Here is a 15,620-nt window from a genome sequence, read left to right as displayed (position 1 = left end):
AGTGCACCTATTAGGTGTGTTGGGGACACAAGAGACTTCTTGCTTTGTGGTTGCAGGGTTGCATGAGAGGGATATCTTTGACCTCTTCCTCCCAGAGTTCGATAAACCTTGGGTGATCCACTTAAGGGAAACTTGCTGCTGTTCTACAAACCTCTGCTCTTGGAGGCCCAACACTGTCTACAAGAATAGAAGCACCCGTAGACATCACTCCGTCTCGGGTGCAGGTTGCCCTGGCGCGTGTGGCTGGAAGTGATCTAGGGTTTGGTTCTATTAAGATGGCGGATGAGACGGGGAAAGCCCCGGCTGGTTCCTCGGGTGGTCAGGAAGGGGAGATAGATGATATATTGAGTCATCTGGAGTTGAACGACGACGAGATCGATGACGTTGTCATTGGAGTGGAGGCGGCGAAGGAGTTTCAGAAGTCGGCGAGATGGTTAGCGATCGGCAAGGTGCAAACTATTCGGTCCTTTAGTGCGGAAGCCTTGTTCGAGAAGATGAAGAGTATATGGAACCTGGCTAAAGATCCGATCTGTCGCGAAGTGGGGGAAAACTTATTCATCTTCCAGATGCACTGTCTCGCAGATTGGAAAAAGGTTGTCCATCAAGGACCTTGGACTTTCAGAGGTTGGGGATTGTTGATAGAGGACTATGATGGTCTAGGGGATCCAGCAGAGGTGATCTTTGGAGGCATGCACGTATGGGCACAAATTCATGAAATACCCGAGCTATACAGGAAACAGGTGGTGGTGGATGATCTTGCAAGACGGATTGGGAATGTGAAGGAAGTGCAGATGTTCCCAAAATTATTCTTTGAAGGTAATTACGTTCGCATAAGGGTTAGAGTCCAGGTATCCAAGCCTCTGCCTCGTTTTGTGTCTCTTACATTACCAGAGGGAAGGAAAAGACTAGCGGTGAAATATGAGAAGGTTCCTTTCTTCTGTAAACGATGTGGCCTCGTTGGTCATGATCATGAGGAGTGTGGAGACGGAGTTTGGGAGGATAAACAACTACAATATGGCTCTTGGATGTTGGCGACACGCAGAGCAAATCAGCCAATAGTGGCGAACCGACAGTTTGGTGGTAGAACAGGGTCTCGCGGTGGCTGGTCAGGCAGAGCTATAGTTAATGGAGGCTCGGCTAGGAAACGAACGTCGGAAGTCGCCTCGCTGGATGAAGAGGATGATCAGACTAAGGATCGCTGACCATCCCGATGATCTTCTTCACAAAATTCTGAAATCCAAATATTTCCATGACTGCTCTATTTGGCGCCCAAAGCCCAATGTGCCAAATCAGCTTTCTGGGCCTCTGTCCTCAAGCGTCTTCCCCTCCTACGGACCCATTCTTTCTATCAAATAACCCAATGCAACATCTCAATCTGGAGCACACCCTGGTGCCAAGCTTGGGAAGGTATCTATGATGATTTGATAATTCAAAACTCGAATTTTGTTTATCCAGCGGTAGTCAAAGACCTTTCGCTACCCAATCAGCAGGTTTGGAACGATCAACTCATTAACACTTTATTCCGACAGCCCACAGCTCAAATCATCAGAGAGACTCCAATTATTAATTCCCAAGATCAAGATATTTTGTGTTGGAAGTTAACCCCTAATGGAAAGTGGAATTCAAAAAGTGCATATCGTGCTTGTTTGCAGAGACTACAGGAGCTTGGGGAGCCTACGCCAAGGCGGGTACCTCCTGCTACTATTCAGCTCCTCAATCAGGTATGGCACACCAAACAGATCACCCCGAGAATACAAGTTTTTGCTTGGCAGTTTCTGCGTAAGGCTATACCAATGGGAGCTCGAGCAGGTAAGTTCTCCAAACATATAAGTACCCTTTGTTGCAGGTGTGGACTTGAGGAGGATGACATCCATCTATTTTTCACCTGTCACTTTGTTAGGGCTGCTTGGTTCGACTCTCCTTGGTTCATTTGTACTGATATTCTCACTCTAAACTGCAACTCATTGACACAAATTCTTCTGAACTTGCTAAATATGAATCACCCACATGCTTCTATACAAAATGTTTTAACTTTTATGTGGTGCATTTGGAAGTCCAGGAATGATTGCCTCTTTGATAGGAAAAATGGAGAGTCTTACCAGATTAATCTTAACGCTCAGGCAATTCACAATAATTTGGAATTGTGCAATTTCAGTGAATCTCACTTGCAGGTACAACCGAATGATCAAGTCAATGCAAGCAACTCACTCCCAGTACCAGGGAATACCATTAGGTCTGATCTTGCCATAACTGGACCTAAAGTGTATTCGGATGCAGCATGGAAAAAGAGAAGATCTCCAGGAATAGAAAGGAGCTTGGCTACAGGACTAGGTATATTTTGTCAATTCCAAGAGGAGCAGAGCACCACAAAAAATTTCATCCAGGCCTCCACAACGACAAGGCCATCTACACTTCAAGCAGAAGCTTCTGCACTTCTCCTTGGTGCAAAGGTCGCAGTACTTCTTAAACTTCAGCATGTCACTTTTCTCACAGACAATTTATCTCTTGCCAAAGCTGCTGCTACCAGAACAACATCTGACCCACAAGTTCTTTGGGAAATTCGACATCTTATTGCTGAGTACAAGGAGGCCTCAAGGCACTATCGCCCAAGATTTACCATATTAACAGGGATTTAAGAGAGGCAGCTCATAGTTGTGAACAACAGGCCATCAGGCAGTCAATGTCTGAGCCTATCTTTAGTTGTGAAAATTCGGCTCATGCTAGAATGCCTTGTCTGACTGCTATATTGCTTCAGAACTCGGTCTTCCAAGGCATTGTAATACACGCTGTAATCTGTTCATGAGCTGAATAAATTTGGTGCCTCTGGCGCCTTTGCTTGTTCAAGAAAAAAAATGCAGCCGCTGCCCCACAATCTCCCGTTTAAGTCTTCCTTTTGATTATACACATGCACATCATTACATGCAAGCAGCAGCTCACCACCATCCCATTTAATTACAGATGTAAGTATGTAACGTGTATAAACCGGTGGAATATCTGCAAGGAAGCAGGGTGGGACGAAACGTCAGTCTACGATGGAGCCTCGAGTTGTTGAGAAGCTCAAACGTGCTTTTCAAGGAAGCTAAGAGCATCTCCAACAGAGTACGTAAATCCCGTCGGACCTGGATTTTTCCGGCGGATTTACGGGTTCGGATCGAAAGTGGCGCAGAACGGAGTCCGAATTGGTGGGCTGGCCCGTATAATTTGTTCGGGGGCTCGAGAAACTGGAGCTTAAAAACTGAAATTCGCGTAGCTATTCGCGTAGCCCGCGAGCTTCCTGGCGGCGTCAGACCCCAGTTGGTCCAGCGCCTTGCGCTAGCGTGGCCCGCCGACAGCAGCAGCGAGGAGGAGGAGGAGGAGGTGCCAGTGCGCAACCTCCAGTTGCAGTCGGGGGACTACGTCCTCAACGACGACAAGGAGGCGACGGCGGTCCAGCAGGTGTCCGTCATCTTCGCCGTCGAGGCGCGCGCGATTCCGCCGCGAGGAGGCGGAAGCCGTCCGTGCGAGTGCGAGTACGAGGCGGCACAGAAGAAGGCGGCCGTCCGCCGCGTGAAGCAGGAGGTCGTCGACCTCGACTCCGAGTAGGCCGCCGGCGGCGTAGTCTTCCGCGGCGCACACAGTAGGTCGCCGCCGGTGAAATTAGTTAACTTTTGGAGGTGGTCGCTGCCGACCACCTCAAATGCAATGTATTTAGCGATCAAGACTATCGAAATATGCCCCTAATGTTTGAATTTCAGTTTTTAAGCTTGTTTGCGATGATCACTTTACCGGCAAATTTTGAATTCGACGTTTTTCGGTTCCATATACGGGTGCTGTTCTGCGCCACCTCCAAAACCGCTCGCATTTTGTTTTTCGGGAGACTAAACTAATTTTTTTGGTTCCGGAAAATAAGGGCTCCACTCTTTTGCTGACATGATACACCTCCTGGGCGCGAGGGCTGCTAATTCCTACTACGTGTTGTGGATGCGCTAGCGTTAGGCACAATCAGAGATATTTTTCTCAACCGGTATTGAGGTAACGATCTCACCGGAAACGGTTTTCCCGGTGACCACCTACAAAAATACTAACGGACGAAATTTACACAGTTTGCTCAATTTTCAGAATTTTGAACGAAGTTATAAATTGGTTTGACAAATCTCAGCCACTATTTCAGCCGGTATTTCTGGTGTTTCCGAAAACCTAAAATACCGTTGCCTACCTTCTTTTGTCCTACCGAGAAAAATAACTGCGCACAATCAGTCGGTTTGAGGGCTTTCGCATGTTCGAAACTGGGTGGGAAACCAGCTCGACATATTATATATATGTTCATTGGCTCATACAATATATTTCTCAACTCCACACTATCCATAATTTAATAGGTGGCTGGTAGCAGCAAAGTATCTCTAACCATAACAAAATTATGTTGTACAAAATCGGAAGGACAGCGACTCCCCGCAAAGCGTGCTACACGTTCTTTGACCAGGAGTATCATCGATTCGCAAAAAAAAAAAAAAAAACAGGAGTATCATTACAGCTAAGTTCACTGGAGATTAGGTGGTTTGCGGTTACACATGTGATGGGAGAAGCTGGCTACTATGTACTATGACAGTGTGTTATTATGACACTAGACGCGTTGATGTGATGCGAGTAGATCACATGCCCCGATGCGGGTCAAGCACCGTCTGGCCCAGCCCTGCCCATGCCATGTTATTCTTTTTTTTAAAGGGAAAGGCCCAAAAGGGCCTAGAGCTCCATTCATATCATATACGGTGGGGGTACAAAGTTAATACAGGACCAGAAAGAAACGAGTATAGACCAGTCCTGCAATTTAGCAGAAAGGACCCTAGAAAATATGTAAGAAAAGCAATCAAGTCTTTCTTCTCCTCCACCGGGATAACTGGGACTCCACCGTCGGCCACTCTCTCCTTCACCGGGAACGAAACCACTTGGGAAGAATAGAGCGTTGAACGCCACGGGAAATCCATCACAGGGCCTCCGTCTTGGAGGTTTGGTTGATGCTTTCATGGGCATCTGGAGTGGCTGCCTCATCAGCCTCAAATCATGGCGGCGAGCAGCGGCCACCATGGGATCAACTCCAACTTGCAGCAAGGTTCCCCACCACCCTTTGGATTTGAAGAACGCAACGTAACGCTGCTCTACTCCTTCTCCTCGCCACCATGGCCGGCCAGAAGGAAGCTCACATCACCGCTTCTACAAATTAGAAGGTGGAGACGCTTATTGAAAGAGCCCGCACCGAAGAACTCCTCCTCTGTCTTCCTTCTTGGAAGTGCATCAGAGAAGCTCGATGACGACCGCTCGATGGCGCGCCAGACCAACCGAACGGGAGAACTCGCAGCCTTATTAATGGAGATCCATGAGCTAAGCCTTGCCACACGAAAAATCTCCTGCCACCAAAGCTTGACGGCGACGTAAACGAGACCCAGGTCGTACCAGATCTGGCCGTAGAGATCTAGTAGCCTACTCCAAGACTCCATAGAGGAACAACAGCTACAACTAGACCTACTGTGTACAGTGGGGAAGCCGGCGCCTCGCCTTAGCCATCTCCGAGCGTCACCGCCGGAGAGGACCTTGGTTTGGCCCGGAACACACAGAGAGACCCTCAGGTACTGTAGCAAGAAGAGAGACGGGGAGGATAAGAATGAGACCCCTTATGCCATGTTATTCTTGGATTCATGCTTGCGAAACTCTAAGAGCATCTCTAGCGAGTATAGAAACATAGAGGATAAAAAGCTTCCTTGTAACTTAACTTTCTAAGTTTGTTCTCTAAATTTTGTGCCAAAGAACCGAACCCCAAATTTTTTTTGTGTGAAGCATTAGAAGAAAACAACGAATAATACAAAGCATCCCAAGAAAAACGAAAATTACAACGATATCTTTGAGAAGCCCATCATCTTCAACCTCTAGACCGCCGCTGTCGCTCCTACCTGAGTCGGCCTGACGTTGTTGGTTGCGGACGGAAAGTCGCCGAACGGGTCATAAAGACCACATTCGTCCTAGAGACGAAGAAGAAATAAGAACTGCCGATGAAGCTCATTGATGATCCGAAGATCCCCACAGCCAGACGAAATTCTCGAAGACCACACCACTCCCACAAGCCGCTCGATGTTGCCGCCGAGATGGGGTTGAAGCCCGAGGGACCTTATTGCACGAGACACCGCCACCACCACCTGAACGACGCCCCTACAAACTTTAACCCTAAAAACGAAGAACGAAGCCCTTAAAAAGGGGGCGGCGCCCTCCCACCGACGAGGTCCGAGATCCACCACGCCTCCATGGCCCAAAGGCCACAGAGACAAGGCGATCAGCGGCGGCGCCGGCAGGAGGAAGGAGGCGAGATCCAATGGCATGTCGCCTCTCTTGGGTCTCGTAATGTTTCGCGCGAACCCCAAACACTTATAGGATTTCAACATAATTTGCAAATTTGAGTACATGAATACATGGAAACATATAACATAAGTTGATTTATAATGCATAAAAGTAGATTCGTAATGCATATATAATCAAGTAGATTCGTAATGCATATATAGTTATACAAATTGATATCATCATCTAAATCCGACAAATTGATAGTCATACAAGTAGATAGCACAATGAAACACTTGTTAACCACCGAACATCTCTACTAGTCATCATCTAAAGCAAAGTTACTCCTATTAGAGCGCATTACTAGAACATGCCGCCTATTCATCATCGATGACATGGACCGAACATCTCCACTAGTTCTTTGATTGAAGTTGTCATGGATTTCTTTCCAAAATTGCTTGAATGGTTGCTTATCCCCAACAAGTGTTTGATGATGCCATGCAAAGTACAAATCATTGTCCTTATCCTCACTCCATTTTGCTTCTCTCTTTCTCTTGCTGCAAATTTAAACGAACAATCATCATCTTCATCCATCGAAATTCACCAAATTTCGCTAAAGAAAAAGGTGATAAAATACACCTTATCAGAGCCGAATCGGTGCTGGTGCTAGTGCAGGGGTTGCTGCCAGCGCCGAAACTTATGCCGGAGCCGGAGCTTGTGCCGGTGCAGTTGCTGCCGCCGGCGCCCCTGAATCCGGTGAGTTGCGGCGGCACATGGAGGAAGAAGACATGCCGGAGGTGCGTGGCCACGCGATTCCGGATGTACCTCGATGAATCCCGGCTGCTCTGGCGACCCTTTTACCAAAAAGTCCACCTCGCAGTGGCCGGTATCGACCTCTAATCGACAGCGGGATCCGGCTCGATGCGGCGGCTCGCGGGAGCGATTTCGGCGTCGTCTAGCGTTGGTGACTAGATTGGACGGAGGGGAAAAAGGCGGCGGTCGTTTTGGCGTGTCGGGCGAGGCGATTAGTTGTTGGCGGTGTGAGCGCCAGCGAAAATACGGCAGCGGGGTAGTGAGGATGTGGCAACGAGGGTGAAGGAGAATAAATTTAAGCCAGAGGCCGCGGAGGAGGATATTTGGGGGCCACAAAGGCCGATGACAAAAATTATTCTCCACTAAAAGTTTTTGGGCTTCGGCTAGAGTCGGTCCCGGCCATTAGCAGCGCATTTTTGGTTCTCTAAACCCGTTTTGGGCTTGGCTAGAGATGTTCTAAGCATTTCCCAAACATGCACATGCGAAACAAATTTTCTCCGTGCCATTGTCGCCGTCATGTCTCCTTTGCCGTGATTGTTTAGTTTGTAACACTGTAAAACTTCTTCTCTACTAATCAAAATGGTAAATCTTTTATTTTGTTTAGAAAAATTGATGTACTATATCAGGTAAATGGCATCCACGGGTAGAATAACGTTGGTGATTTCAGGTTGCTATCCACTTGGGACAGAGAGACGATGGCAGTTTCAGGCTAATTATTCACTCCACGTGTTGGTGTTAGACCATAGCGTCTGCATGGCACATGCACATCCGTCCCAGTTGCGCCGAATTATTACAAGGAGGATCTTTCCCAACTGAATTAGTTTAGCGATCGCCCCTTATTTTATGCTTCGTTTGAATATGCAGGAACGCTCTCTAGCGGGTGACCGACCGGCCGCGCGCTCACATGGCGCTTAAACTTGATGTGTTATTGTGTTAGACTCCTCTGCGGTCATTCTTCTCGTGGCCCTCCTCTCATGAATACCGCGATGATCTTTCATATTCGTCCAGAAGTTTGTCAAACCATCTTGGCTGCTGAACAATCACATCATCTGCTAAGCGGGAGGGGGAGAGCTTATACAAGGTCAAACGCACGCTTCAATTGTTTCTATAGTTTTTACGGTGATTTAGTTGTTTAATTCTATGGCTTCAAGTTCTCCTACTCGTCTGCCATCCGAATTAGAACAGTTGCTCACGCGAAACGCATGCAGTGATAGTTTATACGTTTGTGACATGGAGCAATAATCAGGCATGGCCAATTGACAAAGCACTTGCCAATTGTTAATTTTCGTTTCCAGCTGTATGACAGCACGGCTACAACATGTGTATATGAGTTCCGTGCACGCAGCAAGATCAACGGTATCGTACTGTATATATACTGCCGGTAAAGAGTCTTAAGACCATTAGCTCTCCGGTTGGCGCAGCTCGTAGCAGTGACAACGCCGCCGCGCGCAAAGCTGTTCGTCGCCATGGCCATCCACACACCGCTCCTTCGGCTGCTACCTCTGCTGCTCATGCTCCTGCCGTCTCCCCTCCGGGATTACCTCTCGCCGGCAAGACACGAGCTGGGCGGTCACGGCCAGCTCGAAGCCCGCCACCCGATCATTATACCGCCCAGCTCGAAGCCCGCCACCCGATCATTATCTTCCCTGGCTTCAGCTGCTCCAACTTGGAAGCGCGGCTCACCGACGACTACACGCCGTCGCTTCCGCACTGCGGCGCGCTCAAGGGCAAGGGGTGGTTCCCGCTGTCGACCAACCCATGGGACCTGGTCGAGCACGACTACATCCCCTGCTTCGAGGAGCAGATGAGCCTGGTGTACGACCCCGTGCTCAACGACTACCGGAACCGGCCCGGTGTCGAGACGCGTGTGCCCAACTTCGGCTCCGCCTATGGATTCAGTATAAAGATTGATGGGTAAGTCTTATATTTTCTCTAATTCAATGGTCTTATCTTATATATTTCATAAAAGGACATTGAAGATTTCTTTAAATTTGGATGTTGAAGATTTGTCTAAATTATTTTGGATGTTTCTACAGACTAAAGTGTGTTCATATACATCAAAATTTAAACAAATTTAAGGCATCCTTTTATAAATAAAGGTAGTACTTCCTTTATCCAAAAAGGATGTCAAAGATTTGTCTAAATCGAGTTTATATCTAGATGTAATCTACATGTGTATCGATAAATTTATGTCACATTATTTTGAAGGGAGGGGGTATGTTTTAGCACGTCATTGGTATCGGTCAAAAGAATAGCGACCATGGCAGTTCGTTTTTAATCCCGACTTCTTGATGTTATTCGAAAGATGAAGCAACTTCTGAACACCATGGTAGTTAAATTGCCTCATCATGTCGTAGATGTGGACCTGGGATCACGAGTTTGAGGTGGTAGGCGACCTTGAGCCTGCATGTGACGTCGTAGATGGGAACTTGGGGTGGTAGCTAACTAGCTAGGCGAGCTTGAGGCATGCACACCCCCCTGTACTGGCCGCAACCGCGCTCGCATGTGCCAAAGTTGCGCCTCGCCTGGCACATGCACAACTCACGACAAACCTTCCGCCTCCATATTAGGCAACTTCTGCTGCATACAGGAGCGTCGGTCACACGGTGCGTGACCCGGTGACTGCCGCCTTGGAGAGAGAAAGAGAGCAAGGTAGTGTAGGGCGCACTATGGGAAAACATCAAGGTGCGGACGGCCAGATGCCAACGACCTTTTATTGGGACTGTCGGCATAGGGTTTAAACAGAAAAATGGAAACCTGTGCCGACGACCATCGTTGGCATAGAAAAAGTTCGTTGGCACAGGCTTGGTCTGGTTGTCGCTGTGACCATGAGGCAACGGCGTTAGGACTATGCCAACACCATGGCGGTAGAAGATTTTTTCTCCATGCACCCCCTCCCCCCCCCCCTTCGGAATCGCCTTTTAAGTTTTCAAAAAAATATAAGAAAATATTAGAAATTATTTCAAATAATAAAATCCTTTCATATGGCCATGTATTATATGGTCTAGTTGTTATTAACAAACATGAATTTCGTTATATTATGCAATACGGCGTCATATTTTGGTAAAACATCTTTTCTGGTTGCATACGATCTCCGATAAAAAAATGTTTTTTATATAAAAATGTATTTACCGTCGTTTAGCCAATTTTTAGATTCCCAAAATCAAAAAGGAAACAAGAGTTTTTTCAAGTTTTAGATTTTGATAAAAAATTAAAACAAAATTTATGTTATTGTTTCAAGATTTATTATTAAAAACAGTAATGTAATCATGGTTCTTTAGTCAAATAATTATCTAGAATTCAAATAATAAAGAAGTGTGATGTCATGGCCCAAGCGCTAATAGGATAGATAGGGTACTATTGTCAACAAAGAATAACTCCTAAGCTCACTCGGAAGGAACGAAGAAGTTAAGTATGCTAGAATGAGAGTAGTTTGAGGATGGGTGACCAAGTGGAAAATTTGACTATTAATAAGTAATTCGACCTAATATTAAGCATGATTAGAGATTAAACTGTCAAACAGTTCAAAAAATTGCCTCAAAGGCCTCCGTCGGGCTCACCTGGGAGCTATGCCGACGGCCAAATGGACTGTGCCGAGAGAGTACAGTGCCGATGGGGCTTGTGCCTACGGTGACCGTCGGCACAATTTATGACGAGGGCTTCTAGCCGTCGTCACCTTGACTGGTTCCTGTAGTGGTGGTTTTGGTTGCTCATACCAATTTTGAGCCTTCTACATCTACAATTTGGTAGAGCCTGCACGAGGTACAACGTGACCTGAGGCATTGCATGTTGTGCAATATGTTTAGTTGCCCACAAAGATATGGGATGCCCTAAACTATAAAATCCATCGATTCGAGCGAGATTCCTCCACATGCATCATTTTTGGTGCTTTTAAGTTCCACACCGATGCAAACCGACCCACTTTTAATTTGTGATCAACCAAGCGGTCCAAATGTGGCTCCCTGAACCTTTTTGAAATTCATCACCATCCAAAAATGCCGGATTTCGCAGATAACTTGAAAGGCCAGAAGCCACATGCCATCTCAACTAAAAAAAGGCTAGGTGAGCCCTGATTGTGAAAGATGAGAGAAGGGCCACAAGTATCTGATATTAGAATTTGAGGGTTTCACTTGTGTGGTATTTATGTCGACGAATCGGTCCCCACTTCCCATATAGTTGAGGAATGAATTTTTTTTATTAGGTGGTTTCTTGGCTACTACTGTTGTGTCATTTCTTTGATCTTGTGCAGTATGAGTTTAAGATTTCTAGATATGCAAACTTCTCTTAATTATTTTACGTTTCCACAGGGCCACTGAATATTGCTTCATAAAGCTCAACAAAGAATTGGAAGCACTAGGATATCGCGATGGAGATACCCTTTTGGAGCTCCATATGACATACGACATGCACCACCACTACCTGGTCAACCATCTGAGGTGTACTCTGATTACTTTGCTCGTGTCAAGGATCTGGTGCAGCATGCGAGCGAGAAGAATGGGAACAAGCCGGCCATCCTTGTCGGGCACAGCTTTGGCGGAATGATCGCCCAAGAATTTGTGAATTCAACTACTCAAGAATGGAGGAACAAGTTCATCAAGCACATGGTCCTCATTGCGCCGACACCTCCAACGGGCTTGACGGAGGTGGTCACGAACCTTGCCTCGGGACCAACAGTCATTATTCTCCCGAAAGTAACGGCAATTGCTTTGCGGCCCATGTGGAGGACATTTGCAAGTTCCATTCTATCCATGCCATCTCCCTGGGTTTTTGGTGACAAGCCACTCATAATCACTAAACACAGGAACTACACAGCCTATGACTACTCAGATTTTCTCACAGCGCTCGGCTTCAGCAATGGACTCATGCCCTTCATGAAACGGGTGCTTCCGAAGATGATGAGGATTTACGCACCAATGGTTCCAACAACATACCTCAATGGTGTCGGCGTACAGACGCCAGAGCAGGAGGTTTACATGGATGGCAACTTTGATGTCGCCCCAGAGCATGTGTATGGGGATGGAGATGGGAGCATCAATTTGATTAGTATGTTGGCGTTCGCCAACGAATTGCATAGGCAGCATCTGGAGGGCAACATATACTTCAATTTTATCAAGATCGAGCATGCTACGCACTCCGGTATTATTGTTTCAGATGATTCTCTCAAGATTGTTATCGCTGAAATTGTAAGAGCAAATTGGTGAGAAGTCATCGTGTTCTATTTCTATGTTTTATTTCGAAAATGTTATGATTTCAGTATGTAAGTTTGCATATGTTGGTGGTGGTTGTACTGTTGTTGCTAGGACTGGGTACCGTAGCGGGACTTCTTTTTTTAAGTTTCCTTTTTCTTTTTGGTTGTGTGCATCTGTACTACCATTAGGGTACTGCATTGTTGCATATACTGGATGTAATTGGTATCTATCGATATTAATATATTCCCTTTATCGAAAAACAAATATGTGAAATAATACCACATGTAATGATTTTTTTTCTAGTGATAAATCCCACAGCAACTGTCATAACTTGTGATTTCCCGATTGAGAGTACTAATTCCTCGTGGACTGTGCTACACCGTGATGTCTGTGTTGTAGGTGTCTATCCTGACTGATGATGTGTGGCATCCTCTCTCTGTCTCACTCACTCTCTCACGACCTCTGTTATTCGCATTTCACTGCTTCCAGGACATGTACAGTCTCCACATGAAGGCGTCAATGTGCTCATTACCTTCCACTGACTCCAAACCTAGAAAAGCCTCATCACCATTCTCGCTGTCACAGTAAACTATACTACATTTATTGTTTGCCCTTCAATGTCTTCGTGGTCGATAAAACCTCCATCAAAATAAATCAGTGTGCTCTCGGTGTCATTGATGTTGCCATCTCGTCTGTATCGACCTCGTGGTAAGTCAACGCCCATTCTCATCATTCTTCTCCGCCAACCTTCTTCTTCACCGTCCTTATTTTTCCTTCTTCCCATCACACAACTGATTCTCTCCTCCTTATATGATGCACATTGCACCCTAATTAAGCATATACTTTGCCCTATCATGCTTAAGTTTCTTACATCAGTATAATAATAAGGTGAATGGAAAGGAGAAAAATTAAAATGCAGTGCAATGCGGTTAAGTATTTAAAATGCGATGCAAGTTGTCACCGTTTTATAAGTTGCGATTTTGCTATCCATGTCCCCCCGGAAGCAGCGTGCTATCCGATGGAGAGCCAAGAGTGCCCTCTCGTCATCGACCTCTTGTAGGAGTGTGGAGCATGCAGTAGCTCTGCTTTTGACGCGGTGTGGGATCTAGTGCAGACTGCCGTCAACCCTCCAAGTCGTGGTCGTACGTTGGTCCTCATGGTGATTGGAAGTGGTCGCACGATAGGGGGTTGATAACCCACAAGTATAGGGGATCGCAACAGTCATCGAGGGAAGTAAAACCCAAATTATTGATTCGACACAAGGGGAGGTAAAGAATACTTATAAGCCTTAACAACTGAGTTGTCAATTCAGCTGCACCTGGAAAATCACTAGTAACAGGGGTGATGTGAAAGTAGCAGTGATATGAGAGCAGTAGTAGTAACAGTAACACAGCAGCAGTAGCAGTAATATGAGAGCAATGGCACCAGAAAATAGTTGATACTACTTCCAATGACATGTAGAACGAGTATATGATGATGAAAGATGGATCGGGGTTCCCAGCTATCTACACTAGTGGTAACTCTCCTATAACAAGTGTTGGGTGGACAAATTACAGTTGCGCAATTGATAGGATTGAAAGATCATTAAGACAGAACATCAAGATTATTAATTATGTAGGCATGTTTTCCATATATAGTCATACGTGCTCGCAATGAGAAACTTGTACAACATCTTTTGTCCTACCCGCCGGTGGCAGCCGGGCCTCTAGGGAATCTACTGGAAATTAAGGTACTCCTTTTAATAGAGCACCGGAGCAAAGCATTAACACTCCGTGAAAACATGTGATCCTCATATCTACGCCTTCCCCTCCAGTTATCCCAGTTGCTATCACTCTAGGGCCTCGGGTTCCGGACATAGACATGTGCAAACAACTTGTAGATACAATCTAAGCAATAAGTATAGAGCTTAAATCTAAGATCATGCCACTCGGGCCCTAGTGACAAGCATTAAACACAACAATATTGCAGCAACAATAACTTCACAAACTTTATAGATAGACTAATCATAATGTAACAATCCATCGGATCCCAACAAACACAACACCGATTACATCAGATGAATCTCAATCATGTAAGGCAGCTCATGAGATCATTGTATTGAAGTACATGGGAGAGATGATACCAACTAGCTACAGCTAGAACCCGTAGTCCATGGGGGAACTACTCACGGAGCATGATGGAGGCGATGGCGTTGATGGAGATGGCTTCCGGGGGCACTTCCCCGTCCCGGTAGGGTGCCGGAACAGAGACTTCTGTCCCCCGAAACGGAGTTTCGCGATGTGGCGGCGCCCCTGGAGTCTTTCTGGAGTTTCGTCAATTGGTATCGAAGATTTAGGTCGGGACGGCTTTAATAGGCGAAGAGGCGGCGCAAAAGGGTTTCTGGGGGGCCCACACAGTAGGGGGGCGCGCCCCACCCCTTGGTCGCGCCGCCCTGGCGTGTGGGGCCCCCCTGGCTCGCCTCCGACTCTCCTTCGGTGTTCTGGGGACTTCCGGAAAATAAGATGTTTGGCGTTGATTTCGTCCAATTCCGAGAATATTGCCCGAACAGCCTTTCTGGAACCAAAAACAGCGACAAAACGAGGCGGCACTGTGGCATCTCGTTAATAGGTTAGTTCCGGAAAACGGATAAAAACATTATAAAATGCAAGCAAAACATGTAAGTATTGTCATAAAACAAGCATGGAACATCAGAAATTATAGGTACGTTGGAGACGTATCAGCATCCCCAAGCTTAGTTCCTGCTCGCCCTCGAGTAGGTAAACGATAAAAAGAATAATTTATGTAGTGACATGCTACTTACATAACCTTGATCATACTATTATAAAGCATATGAGATGAATGCGGTGACTCAAGGCAATGATCTATAGTTGCTAACAAATAGATAACATATAGCAAAACTTTTCATGAATAGTACTTTCAAGACAAGCATCAACGAGTCTCGCACAAGAGTTAACTCATAAAGCAATAAATTCAAAGTAAAGGCATTGAAGCAACACAGAGGAAGATTTAAGTTTCAGCAGTTGCTTTCAACTTTCAACATGCATATCTCATGGATAATTGTCAACACAAAGTAATATAATGAATGCGAATAAGCAAGTATGTAAGAATCAATGCACAGTTGACACAAGTGTTTGCTTCTAAGATGGAAGAAAGTAGGTAAACTAACTCAACATAAAGTAAAAGAAAGCCCCTTCGCAGAGGGAAGTGATGTCTACGGGTGCTTCTATTCTTGTAGACAGTGTTGGGCCTCCAAGAGCAGAGGTTTGTAGAACAGCAGCAAGTTTCCCTTAAGTGGATCACCCAAGGTTTATCGAACTC

At 46.1% G+C, this 15,620-nt stretch overlaps 1 pseudogene; it reads left to right on the top strand.

Annotated features, from left to right (window-relative positions):
- The first annotated feature begins 8,843 nt into the window (after positions 1–8,843).
- LOC124697058 lies at positions 8,844–12,321 on the top strand (annotated as a pseudogene).
- Positions 12,322–15,620: the final 3,299 nt, after the last annotated feature.

The sequence above is a fragment of the Lolium rigidum genome, chromosome 3 (genome assembly GCF_022539505.1).
Source record: "Lolium rigidum isolate FL_2022 chromosome 3, APGP_CSIRO_Lrig_0.1, whole genome shotgun sequence".
Lineage (NCBI taxonomy): Eukaryota > Viridiplantae > Streptophyta > Magnoliopsida > Poales > Poaceae > Lolium > Lolium rigidum.
The sequence above is the reverse complement of the archived record's forward strand: the minus strand, read 5'-3'. Positions and strand labels throughout refer to the sequence as shown.